The following is an 18300-nucleotide window of genomic DNA, read 5'->3' as shown; positions in this document are numbered from 1 at the left end:
CTAACAAAAACTCAAGTAGTTTACATGATTCAGCAATTGACCAAATAGCTCAAATTTAACGGTTGGAATAATTAGTTAATTTTAAATATAATAAATACATCATTGTAGATGTTATATATATAACTATGAATATTAAATTAAATAATTTTTTTTAATATTACCGTTATATATATATATATATATATATATATATATATATATATATATATATATATATATATATATATATATATATATATATATATATATATACTCTGGTCCAACAATATTAAATTATATAAACTTTGGTTTCAGATTAATAATTAAGTAGATTTAATTTAATTTTAAAAATTAATTTAAAAAACAAGTGGATGAAATTTTTATTTATAAGCACTTTAAAAATGATATTTTTAAGCGATATAAAATTTAGGATAATTCACATTAATAAACCAGTATTCATTTAATTTTATGTGAATCACCTAAAATAAAAAACGTAATGTGAATCACCCCAATCTCTATACAAATCGAATTAGCCAAAAGTTCAGATTAAATTTAGCTTTCTATATAAATCGAAATAGTCTAGTTTGATTTATACATATTTACTTATTGTTCTAGTAAATCTAATCAGCACGTTTCGATTTATACATGCATGCATGCTATCTTAGTAAATCTAAGCATCCTATTTCGATTTAGCCTTGGACGTTTGCCCATAGTAATTCGAAATAAACCGTTTCAATTTACGGGCATTGAAAAGCCCATAGTAATTCGATTATAGCTGTTTCGAATTATCTACGGTTTCGTGCCCATGATAATTTGAATGAATCTAATTAGATTTACTAGGAGAATCCTTATAAATAGAGTTCGAATTGGAATCATTCGAACCACGAATCCAAAATGCTCAGAGAAATCTCAGCCCAAACACTCCAACATTTGATAAATAACGTGATGGGAGATAACTCGGATCGTCTTTATCGTTTGGAGAAGTTGCCCATATTACTGGTATCATCAATGGAGAGGTTGGTGTATACCATTTTTTTTCAAAAAAAGTATTAAATGTTTTACGTTAATGCTTTTTTGTCTCTTTTAATGATGGTCATTATTACAATTATTAAACTAAATAGAGTGGTTAGATTGGTGACTTAATAATCTTTAGAGGTTTGATCGAGCAAGTTTTAATTTGGAAAGTGGTTACAAATAAGTAGAAGAATATTAGTGAAGATAACGTGTAGTGAAACTTAGTTAGAGTAAGACTAGTCAATGGACTTGATGTTGTAATTTGGGTTGTTAGTAAAAATATTTTATTAGTATTAAATTTATTTTTATTCGATCCAGTTTGATGAATATATAAATTTATTTTGTGTTTGTATCCGTAACATTATTTGGTTGTATTTATGGCATTATTTAGATTAAGATATGCATTAATTGATATTGTTATGTAAATATGTTTTGATGTGGTCGTAAGAGACAATTTGTTATGTTGTTTATGTAGCACCACTGATGTATCAGTAGCATGAGACGATGGTAAGGTATGTACTTGGATAAGAGGCTCGTTTCGTACTTGCAGATGGCCAGTTTATACCATCTTACAAGACTGAACGAGACTTGGTTTAGGTTGGATGAGCTGTTAGTGAATGCATTCGTAGAAAGATGGTATCCGGAAACGCACATGTTTCATATGCCGTTCGGAGAGTGCACGATTACAGTGCAGGACGTGGCGTACCAGCTAGGGCTACCGATCGTTGGACAGTACGTCACTGGATGCCTGATGGATTTTGAGCGATACATCGAGGGTGGTCGCCCAGTTTGGGTGTGGTTCCAAGAGCTGTTAAGTGTTTTGCCTTCTACGAATTGCATCGACAAGTTTACAATGAGATGCAGTTGGATGCAGGGCACATTCGGAGAGATTCCTGATGGCTCTGACGATGCCACTATTAGGAGATATGCCCGGACCTATATCGTGATGCTTTTGGGGACTCTGCTATTTGGCGACAAGTCCGGTACTCACCTGCACATTCAATGGATGCCATACGTAGCCAAGCTTGAGGACATGGGTGGGTACAGTTGGGGATTAACTGCTCTGTCATAGTTATAACGGTGCATGTGCTGCATGGCAAACAGAAACGTTGTGAAGTTAGCTGGTCCATTGTAGCTGCTTCAGTCATGGATCTTCTAGCAGTTTTCTAGTTTCAGGTCCGCTGGATATCATACTTTTGGCTGGCCTTTGGTCTTGAGGTGATGTTCTATTTATGTGCTATCTTTCTCTTTTATTTTTTGGAGTTATTTTCATTTAGTGATAACGTGTGTTTCGGGTTAGGTGGTCAGGTCACAACCTGACTGCGAGCGAGAAGGGACCTCGAGTTGCTCATTGGAGGCTCTGGATAGATCTCCTACAGACTGGGGATGTCACTATTTTGTCAAATCTAAATAGTTAATATCTAATGTCAGCTTGGCAACACTGTATATCTAATGATGACGTTTCATAACTATTTCTATGCACATTACATAGTCAATCCTTTTAGTCCAATCACTCATGGCAGGATCTTCGAAATGGAGAATATCAAACCAGTAGTCAAATTCAACCTCAGTCTTGGCATAAGCTGAATTCACCAATAGCCTTCATGCATTCTTGTCCTTAAAGTTTAGGACAAAATTGGCGGCCACATGTCGAATACAGAATGCACGGTAGAAAGCGGGTGCTACCCAACCTCCGTCAGGAGCTTCTAGTGCAGCCTTGATGATACCGTTGTGTCAATTCGGTATCACTAGAAGATCCAACTACGGAGTGATGTGCTGGCAGATATGGGATAGAAAAAATAACCATGACTTAGAATTCTCACCCTCTATAAGTGCAAATGCAACAAGTAGGATGTTGGAATTCTCGTTCTGGCAATTGCAACGAGCAATGTCCTCTCGTATTTAACGTACAAGTGGGTCTCGTCAATACTGACCAATGGCTTGTAATGTCGGAAGGCCTCAATATATGGCAGAAATGTCCAAAAAAATCGGTGAAAATAGGAATGCAACTAATCCACTTGCTCACCACTCACACAAGACTTGTCCTCAGCACTGCAACACTACCCGACATCGTCATCTGGACACCTAGTACCCATCACGACAACTCGTTGTATGACTCATCCTAATTTCCGTAAAATTGTGCCATGACCTTCTGCTTAGCCAACCAAACTCTCATGTAAGTCGGCCTAAAACCGAAATGTGCCTCTGTCGCATTCAGAAGTACCTTAATACACACGACAGCATCAGCTCTAACCATTGGCAGTATGAATGTTGAGATCACATAATAATCAAGACTCCTGTGATCACTCGGTATCAATGTGGTTATACAAGTATGAGGTCTATTGTACCGTTTTATCTCCAAAATATCTCTACGCTAGTGGAGACTGATCCAAATCAACCATGCGCACCCGTTGCCAAATTCCTTATACTTCCCGTAGTACTTGCGATAATCAGACTCCACCACTTTGTACTGAACACCGCATTGGATGCTATAAGTCTTCAAGCTTAACATGACCTCCTCTTTATCCTAAAACTGCTGACCAACCTGAAACTTTGCTAGTCCTCCAGCATCTTGTGTGTCTCTGACACCAAATCCAATAGGTTCACCAGGAACTCCTTGCTATCTCATGGCATCAAAGTCTAAATTTAAAAAGTACAGGGGGTACTGTTGAGTCTCTGAACTAGACGCAGCACCACCCTCAACTAGATTACTCCCTGCTATGTCATCATCACTATCATTGGCAATTATATTCGGCTCCACATGGTCATCCTCATCATCATCCCGTAGTACATCGTCTATACCATCCGGTGCTCTACCCTGTAATGAAACCGGTGTCGTATCAGTAATACCTACTTCTCTGTCACCACTGCGGTTTAGATCAGCTGCGAAGGACGGGGAGGCAACCAACATTGCCTTAGGCAGAAGCGGAGCCACGTACAAGCCAAGGGGGCAATGGGCTCCCCCAACTATCAAGTTTTCCTTATAAGTTATGCATAAATTTTAGTTTAGTCCCCCCCTTTAAATTTTTCTTTTATTCTTTGTTAATTATAAAGTTTTTTTTGGCCTCTCCCTGAAATTTAATCTAGCTCCGCCCCTGGCCTTAGGCACAATCACAGGCACGGATGAGGAGGCACCACCAGGTCTCGAACTAGAACAGGCTGCCGTTGCTGGAGCTTGGGGAGCCCAGTTCGAACCGCTTGAGTTGGAGACCACATCTATAAGCTTGGCCAACAGCTCGGGGTCCTGACCTCGGAAAACTGCCAACGACAATGGAATAGAACTTCCAAATCTTCGTCACTCCCTATGACAAACGAATCGTACTTCATGTTATCCCGTAAAACTGAAATCGAAATTCTATAGGATGATTTCTTAACCCATTTCACGCCTTGCAACCCCAGTTTTTGGATTATAGAATTCAGGAACTCAGTGAAACTCGTTGAAGGTTTCAAAAAAATACTACGGGGATCCTTATCAGTAAACTTAATTCAAGAACGTATTTTTTTCTTAATCGACCCTCTATAGTGCACTAATACTATAAATTTATCCTCACTAGCCATTATATTTTACTCTCATACAGAATTAACGTTCATGTCATATTTATATGGCCTCACAATAAATCTAATCAGTCCCATTAAAATATATGAGGACAATATCAGGGTGTAATTCAAAATAGATTGTTTCGAATTACTATGCGCTCACGTGCATAGCTAAATCAAAACAGTGTGCTTAGATTTACTAGGATAACATGCATGCATGCATAAATTAAAACAAATTGATTAGATTTACTAGGATAACCTGTAAAGATGTATAAATCGAATCAGACTTTTTCGATTTAATTATATAAAGAGCTAAATTTAGTCTGACTCGTTCGATTTGTATAGAGATGTGATTGGGGTGATTTACATGACGTTTTTTATTTTAGGTAATTTATGTAAAATTATTGAATGAATGCTGATTTATTAATGTGAATTATCCTAAAATTTATAATAAATTCAAAATATACTTGCAATTAATTAGACTCATTTAAAGTAAAAATAAAAAAAGGTAAAAAAAACGAGTGTCTAAATTCTTAAATTAAGATACTAAAATGTATACATTATAAAAATTATAAATTCGATAACCGTTAATTCTTATTTTATTTCTTTATAAATCTTCAAACTTTAGAATTTACATAATTTTTTTTTCAGTTGTGACTTAAGGTGTTATAAATAAATTAATGAAACAAATCAAAAGTATTTTGTTCCTAAAATATTTATGGTAATTAAAGATACGTGACTTGATATATCACCGTAGTGATGGGTCACGCATTGATGAGATTGCTTGGCGTGCGGAATAATTCCATATGAATACAATAATGATCACAGTACTCTACTCTCTCAATTTTCAGTGATAGTTAAGTCCCTTATTATTTTGTATGTGTGTGAAAGAGAGGTGAATAATAAAAAACTGTGAGGAAAGGTGTATTTTACATTAGTATGAGATATATAAATCGGAGATACTAATTTGTTTATATTATTTTTTAAAATAAATAATTACAAATGGAATGATTTGATTTGTGATTTCAAAAATAAAAAAAATTTAATGTTAAAATCGAACAGTTTGATTTTTATTTTAAAAATAAAAAAAAATAAAAAATATAAATCGAACCTTTTGATTTATAATTTATTTATTTTTAAATAAATTAAACTCTCCAATTTGAATAAAACATTATATAAAAAAATATCTAACCTTTTAATAACAATATATTACATATATTTAATCAATATAAAAAAAAATTACCCTAGTTAAATCAAACCCCACTTATATTAGATATGGACATTTATTAAGAACCAATAAACCTTACTGTTTTGGATATATATGATGTTTATGAATCAAATGGTTAATTTGTATTATTCAAAAAGTCATAATTTTATTATTTTAATAATATATGTTAAGTAAACTGTCTTTTCATATAATACTCTTAATGTATCTTTAACATATTTGTTAAAAAAATTAAAAATTTTGCATCACTAATAAAATTGAAAAAAGTTCAAGAATTCGTAAAATTTCTTATTTTTTATTATTATTGTTAACTATTAATTTAATTTTTTAATATAATAATTTAATGATATATTTTAGTCTATATTTTTAAATATTGTTAATTAACTGATGAACAAAAATAATAAATTATATTAATTTTCTAATGAGGAGTGCTAGAAGACCAATCACTTTTGTGTTTTGTAACAATCAATTAGTCATTAATAGTATTTTTAATTGTGTGAGATTAAATTCAATGGTATAAAACTGAAATCATTCAATTTTCTTTTAATGGTTAAATGCTGGCTACTGGCCTCGAGACTTTCCCTTTTCTAATATTTCATAATAAATATTTTTAGTGATTTTAGAGGTATGAATTAAGCTATATAAAAAATATCTATTCAAGCAAGAAGGGAGATTTGTTTGATCATACATGATTGTAGTGATAAGCATCTGTTAATCCATATTCAATCTCTCAAGAATTGCATCGATGTCTTCTTCAAAGGTGGTAGAGATACCAAGAAAAGTAAAAATATCTGCAATTTATTTAATCTTGGAGATATATTCCTATACAATTAAGCCCTGTTTCTCTCAAGTGGTGTTCGGATCTGAACTTATGCTCTTGATATCATAAAGTGATCTCGAAGAATATGCAGTGTGTGTAAGAAATAAGAGAAAGAACTATTTGATCATATATTAGTAAAGAAGGAAATGAAAATTGTGTTATTGACCATAGGAAAGTTTAGCCTTATAAAGAGCTTACATAGGTTACTCACAATCTTAAAATGAAAACAGAACCAAACAGAATTACCTAACCAGACCACCAAGACTAACTACATGTAACTAATAATTCTAACTGCTGATTACATTGTTATCTTTATGTATATCCTTGACAATAATAGGAATTAAGCAGAGATCATTTTTTTCTTCTTATAGTGATCTTAAACAACTCGGTCATATCAAGTTCCTCATTCTTGATTCCATTGGGAAGCTTCCAATCAAAATGGTAAAGAAGTTGAGCAAGTGGTAACTCCATGTTTGGTGTAGCAAATGCAATCCCGGGACACATTCTTCTTCCACCACCAAATGGAATATACTCAAAGTTTGTGCTTCTACTATCAATTGAATAATTATCAACAAACCTCCCAGGCTTAAATTCCATGGCATCAACCCAATACTTTGGATCTCTTCCAATGGCCCAAGCATTGATAACAATTCTAGAATTGGCTGGAATTTGGTACCCTTTGATTTGGCATGGTACTTTGTTCTCTCTTGGAACTAACATCGGCACAGATGGATGTAACCTTAAGGTTTCTTTGATGATAGACTTAAGGTATGTCAATTGGTGCAATTCTAATTCATCCACATACCCTTTGCTACTATAAATTCTTCTAACTTCAGCTTGTGCAGCTTCCATCACTTTTGGTTTCTTTATCATTTCAGCCATTGCCCATTCCACAACTGCTGAGAATGTTTTTCCACCACCAGTAAATATGTCCTACAAATAAATTAATTATAATAAAAGTTTTGCTAACAAACATGTTAAGGAATTAATAATTTTATTAGTAAAAAAAATTATAAAAAATTAAGTTGTCAAAACTTTTGATGCATTTTGTAATATATATATATATATATATATATATATATATATATATAAAGTTTTATATAAATATTATATAGTTTTATCAGAAAAGAGGTCACTAATCCCAAATAAATGATATGTTAGTAATTTCTGTTAATTTTTCATAAAAAATTCGATATAAGAACTAATTTATCTAATAAAAAAAATAAAAAAAAATTTACTATTAAGAGACGGGTTGTACTAAAATTGTTAAATCAATGGAATTGAGTTTTGTAATAAGGAATTCATAAATTTTAATATGAAGGGGCTGGATTTTAGATAATTTGTTTCATTCTATAAAAATAATTAACATAAAATTATTAGAGTTAATTTTTTAAAAGATTTATTAAAATATATATATAATTATAAATTTTTTTTATAATTTTATTTTTAATATTATTATAAAATTATAAAATACCAATAAGTTATAGTGTGTTTAGTTAAAAATTATCATATATCTTATTAATTCAAATTAATTCTTTCAAAAATTCTAAAAAATTTGAAAATTAATTATAAATTATTAATTGTTTGAAAGACACAGTACTTTTATAGAATACAAGATATAAGATATCAGTATACAATTTTTTCTTTTAATAATGTAAATTTAGAAAAAAATGAATATTTTTTATAAAAAAGAATATCTAAAATACATAATGTGATTACTAAAATATAACTACGTAAGTCATTATTAATATAATAATATAAATGTTAAATATGTTAATATAAAAAAATAAATTTTTTTAAATAAATATAAAAATTATTATATAAAAACTAATTTAAAAAGTACAAAGACTTGAAGGTATAATATTAAAATAATTAAATAAAAAATATTAATGAATTAAATAATTAAGACATAAATTCGTTACATAATAAAAAATAATACATATAAAATTATAAAATTACATAATATTTTTTTATTTTTTAAATACACATCTCATATGTAAGTATAATTTTTTATAATTTTAGGGACCGAGACCACTTCTCTCTCTCTATATATATATATTAGAGAGTAAAGTATGATCTTCTATCCTTGAATAATTTCTCTTTCATATTTATTATTGGTCCCACTTATGAAATCAATGGTGAGAGATCACACTTTACTCTCTAAAGTAAAATTTAAACTTTAGAGGATCCAAATCCTATATATATATATATATATATATATATATATATATATATATGCAAGTTATTATGACAAGTGTTTTAAAAAAATAAAGAAAATATAAAATTATTATATGTACATATTAAAAATAGGTTATCACAATTATTATTGTATTGTTTAATTTATTTTTGTGTATTCTTATTATTTTGTATATATGTAATGTTGAAAAAAAAAACATAAATATTTAATAATTAATTTTTATTAAAAAATCAACTCTTTGATATTTCTCTTGTATCTCGTCAACGAAGCTACATGTATGCTTAGCTACAAAAAAATTTCAACAATATTATTATATCCACCTTAACCACAATTTTTCACAATTAAGTCTAAAGTTTTATGATCATTCTTATATTGTAAAAATTTAAGAAAATAAATACCGGCAAAATTTTCTGAACACGTGGCTTGTTTAGTTCACAAAAAACAATTAATAAATTAATTAATAATAATTGTCTTGATTAGACTAACCTGGATGACTGCTTTAATGTTATCATCAGTTAAAGGATATTCAGAATCTTTTTGTTGAAACTTGAGAAGAACATCAACTAAATCTTCACTGCCTTCTTCTTTACATTTGCCACTTTTTCGATTTCTATGATCATCTATGATGTCTTGCAATACTTTATCAGATTTTTTGTGCAGTTCTTTAAGTTTAGTCTTGTATCTACTCATCAATTCAAGCAGTACTCTAATTGAAGGATACAGATCAGCAATATAATTTTCTCCTGCTATTTGTAATGCTTTTTCAAAAGATGATATAAAAACTTCCTGCAAGTAACTATATTTTTTACCTATATTGTCAAATAAAAAAATACAATTATTAAATAACAAATATGTTAAAGTTATATGTAATGAGATGTAAAATCCTGATAGAATTATCATAGTAAAAATTAATTATTATATTAAAAGAGTCTAAAATCTTACAACATTATTTATTTGTTAATTTTTAGAGTAAAGTATATTTTTTGTCCTTAAAATTTGATAAAAATTTTAAAAATATTCTTAAATTTTATCTTTTTTTCTAATTTTGTCTTAAAAATTTATTATTTGCATTAAATATATCTTTGATGGTTAGTTTTTCAAAAATTTAAGATCAATTCAACAATAATTTCATAAGAACAACACTCAACATAAACAAATCAAGCATCATTTTGATGCATTATTATTAGATTGGTCTTAAATTTTTTAAAAATTTAGCTGTTTATGATATATTTGATACAAATTAAAAATTTTTCGAACAAAATTAAAACAAAATAAAACTTAAAAATATTTTTAAAATGTGTCAAATTTTAGAAATAAAAATTATATTTTACCCTAATTTTTAATATAAGACTTTTTTTTTTAATATTTCTCTTATGAGACTCCTAACATGTATAGTATATTTTTAAGAGTAAATATTAAAAAATTATCACCACAAAAATTAACTATTATGATGAAAGAATCTAAGATCTTATAAATTTATTTTTAATATATAGTGGCTTCCCTAGGATTTTTTTACCATGATATTCTTGACAATACACAGCGATGGGTTCTCTGCCCCTGCGGAGATGGAGCGAAAGAAGCTTTGAGAATTCAAGAGAAGGTCACGGCGAGACGAGCCGTTTCTTATTAACGATAAGTGTCAAGTGAAAGTGCAGTGATGTATGCAGCTGAGGCATCCTAACAGACCGGTAGACTTGAACCTTGTTCCTAAAAAAAGTATTTGCGCTGTGAATAAATTTCTTTTTACCAAATGCTATTCTAGCCGAGATTCCATAGGTCATTGATAAAATCTTTTGAGAGAGATTGAAAATGGAGCCTTGACTTTGAGATATTGCTTTGACCAACTCTAAAACCTCTGCTTCTCTTATGTGCCTAAAAGATTGAACACGCTTTACTGTTAATAACTCCATGGTGCATATCTTTCGTACATGCCTCCAATACTCTCCATAGGGGGCAAAAGCAATGCCTGTTCCATTGTAATTCAAGACTCTTGCAAAGAGAACGTTTGGCCTATCACAAAAGTTGAGATCTTGAGTCTTCATAATCTCTTGTGCCATTTCAGGTGATGTAACTATGATGTGGGACACTTCTCCAAGTTTAAGGTGCATTAAGGGTCCATATTTGGATGCTAAGTTTCTTAGGCATTCATGGGGCATTGATCCTACAAGGTTGTGCATGTTTCCTATGATGGGTAGTTTTCTTGGCCCTGGGGGTAAATTGGTAATATCCTTCGAAGAACTAAATTTCTTAATGGCTATTTTCAATAGCATAAAGAGAAAGAGGAAGGTGGTGAAGATAGAGATAAGGTTTTGAAGATCCATGATGATATGCATGGTAGAAGGTTGTATTTGCGTACCATTATATAATAAATTAAAAAAAGTATTTAAGTAGACAATAAAAATAATAAATAATGTGAATAATGAATATATCAGATATTTAATTTATTAAGTGTGCAAATGATTATCTTAATATTAAGATTTAGGTAGATAATTTGAGAATATAGTATATTTTTATTTTATTAAGCTAATTTTAGAGTCAATTGTTCATATTATTCACAAAAATTATTATTTATTTAACAAAATCTATAAATTAATAACTATTATATGTTGCTCAATAATTGATTATAAGTTGTCATTTACGAAAACAACAACTTAGTAAGGGTGCATCAACACTAACAAAAACTCAAGTAGTTTACATGATTCAGCAATCGACCAAAATAGCTCAAATTTAACGGTTGGAATAATTAGTTAATTTTAAATATAATAAATACATCAATATAGATGTTATATATATAATTAAATAATTTTTTTTAGTATTACCGTTAGATTATATATATATATATATATATATATATATATATATATATATATATATATATATACACTCTGGTCCAACAATATTAAATTGTATAAACTTTAGTTCCAGATTAATAATTAAGTAGATTTAATTCAATTTTAAAAATTAATTTAAAAAATAAGTGGATGAAATTTTTATTTATAAGCACTTTAAAAATGATATTTTAAAGCGATATAAAATTTAAGGTAATTCACATTAATAAACCAACATTCGTTCAATTTGATGTGAATCACCCAAAATGAAAAACGTAACGTGAATCACCCCAATTATATCTCTATACAAATCGAATTAACCAGAAGTCTAGACTAGATTTAACTTTCTATATAAATCAAAACAATCTAGTTCGATTTACACATATTTGTATGCTGTTCTAGTAAATCTAATCACCATGTTTCGATTTATATATGCATGTATGCTATCCTAGTAAATCTAAGCACACTGTTTCGATTTAGCCTTGGACGTTTGCCCATAGTAATTCAAAACAAACCTTCAATTTACGAGCATTGGAAAGCCCATAGTAATTCGATTATGGCTGTTTCGAATTATCCACGGTTTTGTGCCATGATAATTTGAATGAATCTAATTAGATTTACTAGGAGGATCTTTATAAATAGAGTTCGAATTGGACTCATTCGAACCACGAATCCAAAACGCTCAGAGAAGCCTGAGCCCAAACACTCCAACATTTGATAAATAACGTGATGAGAGATAACTCAGATCGTCTTTATTGTTTGGACAGAGTTGTCCATATTACTGGTATATATATCATCAATAAAAAGGTTGGTGTATACAATTTTTTTTTTCAAAAATAGTATAATGTTTTACGTTAATGCTTTTTTGTCTTTTTTAATGTTGGTCATTATTACAATTGTTAAACTAAATAGAGTGGTTAGATTAGTCGCTTGATAATCTCTAAAGGTTTGACCGAGCAAGTTTTAATTTGGATAGTAGTTACAAATAAGTAGAAGAATATGAGTAGTGAAGATAATGTGTAGTGAAACTTAGTTAGAGTAAGACTAGTCAATGAATTTGATGTTGTGATTTAGGTTGTTAGTAAAAATGTTTTATTAGTATTAAACTTATTTTTATTCGGCCAGTTTGATGAATATATAAATTTATTTTGTGTTTGTACTTGTAACATTATTTAGTTGTATTTATGGCATTATTTAGATTAAAATATGCATTAGTTGATATTGTTATGTAAACTAGTATATGTTCCCGTACTCTGTACGGGATAAATTAAAACATAAAATTATATAAAAAAAATTATTAAAAATTAAATGAAAAATATATATATTAATTATTATTAGAAATATTTTATAATTTAAAAATATTAAAAATAATTAATATTTATTTTAATCAATTTAAATTGATTGAATGGTTATTTTATTTGTCTGTTTAAGCAAGTATTTGGAGTTCGAATCTCACCCTTAATAAATAGAGCATCAATATGTGGTTGATTAATCATCGACTTGTCGAGTTAGAAAATCCGTAGAGAAAAATTGTATTTGTCTTTAAAATAGATTAATTTTTTATTAATAGCAATACTTATGGACTTTTGTCTTTGTTAAAATTTACTTAGGACAATTTTATTTGTTGGTATCGTATTCGTTCTTAAAGTCAAAATAGTATGATCATCATTGTAACTTGTTAAAATTTCACATTTTATGAAATAATTTTTAAATTTTCAAATTCATAAACTTATGTCATTACAAAAATTATTAGATTGATTAATATTTCTTGATAATATGGTGTATCGAAACATTATCGTTGAGTATTAACTACTGTGAAGAGAAACCAATAATAACTTTTGTTATTCAATATATAATTTATTCTATTAAAAAATAAATTAATATTTCCTAAATTTATAAATACATTTTCTTCTAATTTCTTACATCATTTTATTTGACAATATTTACTATTAAAAAATAACAAATGACCATACTATCCCATAATATATATATTCATTTTATTTGACAATATTTACTATTAAAAAATAACAAATGACCATACTATCCCATAATATATATATATATATATATATATATATATATATATATATATATATATATATATATGATGTGCAAAATAATTTTTTGTCTTGAAATTAATTCTGGTTAGTGAGATAAAATTTAAAATATTTTTTATTTTCTTACTCAAATTTAAATTTAAATTTAGAATTGATTAATGACTCATTTTTTAAATTTCAATAAATAAAATTGGTTAAACGTAAAATATTTAGCATTTAATAATTTTAATCATTTAAATTTTAATTACCAAAAATTGGATTAACAATTAATTATAAACTTAATAATCGATAATATATATTATATTAGTACGTAAATAATAATATTTAATGTATTAGTTATTTTTTTTTTGACAGAATTAATGAATAATCTATTGAGGATTGATTTATTATCCAAAATTTTTTTCATCAACCTTGTAATATGTAAAAATAGTGATCTTATTTGTTATTATTATTTAAACAATTTTTCATAATTTTTAATTAGGTAATTAACTTAATTAATAATCTTTATTATTGCTTTTATACTAAAAAAATATCAGTTTATACTATTTACATATTTTTTATTACTAATAAATAAATAAATAAATATTTACCCTATTATATTTATTGTCCTAGATAATAACTTAAGTTACTTATTTTGTATGTTAAATAATATTTTGTATGTTAATTTATTAAATATTAAGATAAAAAATGTTCAATAAATTATATAAATAGTCATCACAGAAAAAAAAATTATATATCGTATATAATAATCATTGATATATATAGTGTCATGTATATATTAAAATTATCTATTTTAATTATGTGAGTTATTATTGTTATTTTTACCTTTTTGTTACATTAAAAAATAATATTTAAAACTAAAAAAGAGATAATTAATTTTTTAATTTGAATTAAAAAAATGTCTTGTAAATATATTCAACTTTTACATATACTAAGTATTATAATATTAAATAGTATAGTATTTGCTATAATAATGACTCAAAATATTAATCCAACATATATTTGGGCCTAGTAAAACTTCAATGCAAGAAAAATCAACTAAAATCCATTGTTAGGTCCCAAATCCGGTTTATGTTCATTATCTTAAAGGCCCAATACAGATGAAATCCACGCGTTCCCTCTTAAATCGACTCAGATTAGATCTCTATTGCTAGTTAGATATGGTAACGAGTACTCAAAGAAGAGTGAGAAGTCCCCTTCCCATCTCTCACTCCTATTTAAAAAAAAAATGTCACTATTCCTTCTCTGTCATTGCAAGTTCTTGTTTAATTACCCTTTAGGGATTGCAGATCTTCTCGGTAAACTTTTGGAAAAAATTAACACAAATAGACATAATATAATAATCATAAAATAATCAGTTCAATATAATTCAACACAATTTATAATATATTTGTTATGAAAAATAACATTTCAAAAGGAGAAAACATAAAAACATATTCCAACATAATATCATAATTTTTTGGGACGATACTGAGCGACGTAGTGGCGGACTTGAGAGGCAGAGAAAGTGAGTTAGAGAGAGGGGATCGAGGCTGAGAATGAGTCTGAAAGAAAAAGGAAGAATTCGAATTAGAGGCAGAAATTAGGGTTACTAAATTCAAAAAATGAATTTATGTATATATAAATTAGCATAAATTAATAATTTTATTCCATGGGGCGGGTACTTATGTCTGTGTCCCCATTAGGGTTGGCAAAGAGGAAAACCCGCCCTGTCTCGCAAAAAACTCGCGATCTGGTGGGGTAGCCTGCCCCGCCCCGCCTAGTAAGGTGATCTTAAATTTCTCCCCCACCCTGCCTAATGGTAGGCTGGCGGGTTGGCAGGCCCTTTTTTTTTATAAATCATTAAATATTAAACAATATATATAATTTCACACTAATTTCAATAAATTTATAATTTCTAAAAAAATAAAAAGATATTATAATTATAAATATGTAATAAATATAATTATAAACCAAATTTTTTGAAATAAAATAATAAAATCAATATTGTCCAAAGCAAAGCAAATATTGTCCAAAATATATAATTAAACATCTTCAAGTTTATAATCAATCAAACATAAAAACATAATCTAAAATATAACTTAGAACATCTTCAATTATCATCTTCATCCTCTTATAGATTAATAACATCGTAGAAATTTGTAAAAAAATGGTCTTGACAAAATAAAAGCTTGGCCCAGTGGAAAAACCTGCACCGTCCCACCGAAGCCCGCCAAAGCTCATGGATTAGGCGATGCGGGATAGGCGGGCTTTTTAAGTTTGACAGTCTCAAATTTTCAGCCAAACTCCCCTTTTTTTGTCGGGTCATGAAACTACCATTTACCTAATATTATGATTTAATTAATAAGAATGATGGCATTAATATTTTTTCATAAGTCTTGTTATTATTTATAATTAGGAAATAGCCATAAATAAATTTATTTCCTTAATGAGTGTTAAATTTATTGTCAAATTCTATATTTCCTTTAAAATTTTAGCATAATTGAGTCTAATTTCTACATTTTGAAATGAATTTACTCAAAAAAATTAATATGTAAATCACATTATTATTATAAATTACTTTTTTAACATATTTAGTCTTTAATTCACATGATTTGAATTTAGCTTAATATATATTATTTGATTTAATTTGATTTAATTATTAGTTGAAAATATCTCAATTGTCTATTTTATTCATAAATTTATTATTTAATGACTAATAAATTAATCAAATTAATTAATTAGTACACACAATAAATTTGGTTTAATAAATTAAAAGAATCAAATTAAAAAATACTAATAGAAAATTAAAATAAATGAATTAAGAAATATTACCAAATCAAATTGATATAAATTATAATAAATTATATGATATTTAAATATCTAATCAAATTAATTAGTTGATATAGTTAGTTTATCGTAATAACTTGTATTTAATGAGTTAAAAGAAATAAATTGGGAAACACTCTTAGAAGCATGTCACGTCAGCTCCATCATTAAGTGCAGAAATCCGATTTTTATATAATAGAATAGATAGAATAGATATGTTTTGATGTGGTCGTAAGAGACAATTTGTTATGTTGTTTATATAGCCCCACCGATGTATCGGTAGCATGAGATGATAGTAAGGTATGTACCTGGATGAGAGGATCGTTTCGTACTTGTAGATGGCCGATTTATACCATCTTACGAGGCTGAACGAAACTTGATTTAAGTTGGATGAGCCGTTAGTGAATGCATTCGTGGAAAGATGGCATCCGGAAACGCACATGTTTCATATGCCGTTCGGAAAGTACACGATTACACTGCAGGACGTGGCGTACCAATTAGGGCTACCGATTGTTGGACAGTACGTCACTGGATGCCTGATGGAGTTTGAGCAATACATCGAGGGTGGTCGCCCAGTTTGGATGTGGTTCCAGGAGCTGCTGGGTGTTTTGCCTCATGCGAACTGCATCGACAAGTTTACAATGAGATGTAGTTGGATGCAGGACACATTCGGAGAGATTCCTGATGGCACTGACGACGCCACTATTAGGAGATATGCCTGGGCCTATATCGTGATGCTTTTGGAAACTCTGCTATTTGGTGACAAGTCCGGTACTCACCTGCACATTCAATGGCTGCCATACGTAGCCAAGCTTGAGGACATGAATGGGTACAGTTGGGGATTAACTGCTCTGTCATAGTTATAATGGTGCATGTGCCGTGTGGCAAACAGAAACGTTGTGAAGTTAGCTGGTCCATTACAGCTGCTTCAGTCATGGATCTTCTAACAGTTTTCTGGTTTCAGGCCCGCAGGATATGATACTTTTGGCTGGCCTTTGGCCTTGAGGTGATGTTCTATTTATGTACTATCTTTCTCTTTTATTATTTGGAGTTATTTTCATTTAGTGATAACGTGTGTTTGGGGTGCAGGTGGTCAAGTCACAACCTAACTGCGAGTGAGAAAGGACCTCGAGTTGCTCATTGTAAGCTTAGGATAGATCTCCTACAGATTAGGGATGTCACAATTTGTCAAATCTAAATAGTTAATATCTAATGTCAGCTTGGCAACACTGTATATCTAATGATGAAGTTTCAAAACTATTTCTATACACATTACATAGTCAATCCTTTTAGCCCAATCATTCATGGCAGGATCTTCGGAATGGAGAATATCAAACCAGTAGTCAAATTCAACCTCAGTCTTGGCATAAGCCGCATTTATCAAAAGTCTTCGTGCATCCTTGCCCTTAAAGTTTAAGGCAAAATTAGCGGCCACATGTCGAATACAAAATGCACGGTAGTATGAAGTCTATTGTACCATTTTACCTTCAAAATACCTCTACGCTGGCGGAGACTGATCCGAATCAACCATGCGCACCCGTTGCCAAATTCCTTACACTTTCCGTAGTACTTGCGATAATCAGACTCCACCACTTTGTACTGAACACCGCGTCGGATGTTATAAGTCTTCACGCTTAACACGACCTCCTCTTTATCCTAAAACTGCTAACCAACCTGAAACTTCACTAGTCCTTCAGCATCTTGTGTGTCTCTGGCACTAAATTCAAAAGGTTCCCCAGGAACCCCCTGTTATCTCATGGCATCCAAGTCTAAATTTGAAAAGTCTAGGGGATACTGCTGAGTCCCTGAACTAGACGCTGCACCACCCTCAATTG

The 18300-nt window shown here is 29.3% G+C and overlaps 1 pseudogene; it reads right to left on the bottom strand.

Annotated features, from left to right (window-relative positions):
• Nucleotides 1–6704: 6704 nt before the first annotated feature.
• LOC112701847 (cytochrome P450 71D10-like) lies at nt 6705–11104 on the bottom strand (annotated as a pseudogene).
• Nucleotides 11105–18300: the final 7196 nt, after the last annotated feature.

This window comes from Arachis hypogaea, chromosome 7, assembly GCF_003086295.3.
Source record: "Arachis hypogaea cultivar Tifrunner chromosome 7, arahy.Tifrunner.gnm2.J5K5, whole genome shotgun sequence".
Taxonomy (NCBI): Eukaryota; Viridiplantae; Streptophyta; class Magnoliopsida; order Fabales; family Fabaceae; genus Arachis; species Arachis hypogaea.
This window is presented reverse-complemented; position numbering and strand designations above follow the sequence as displayed.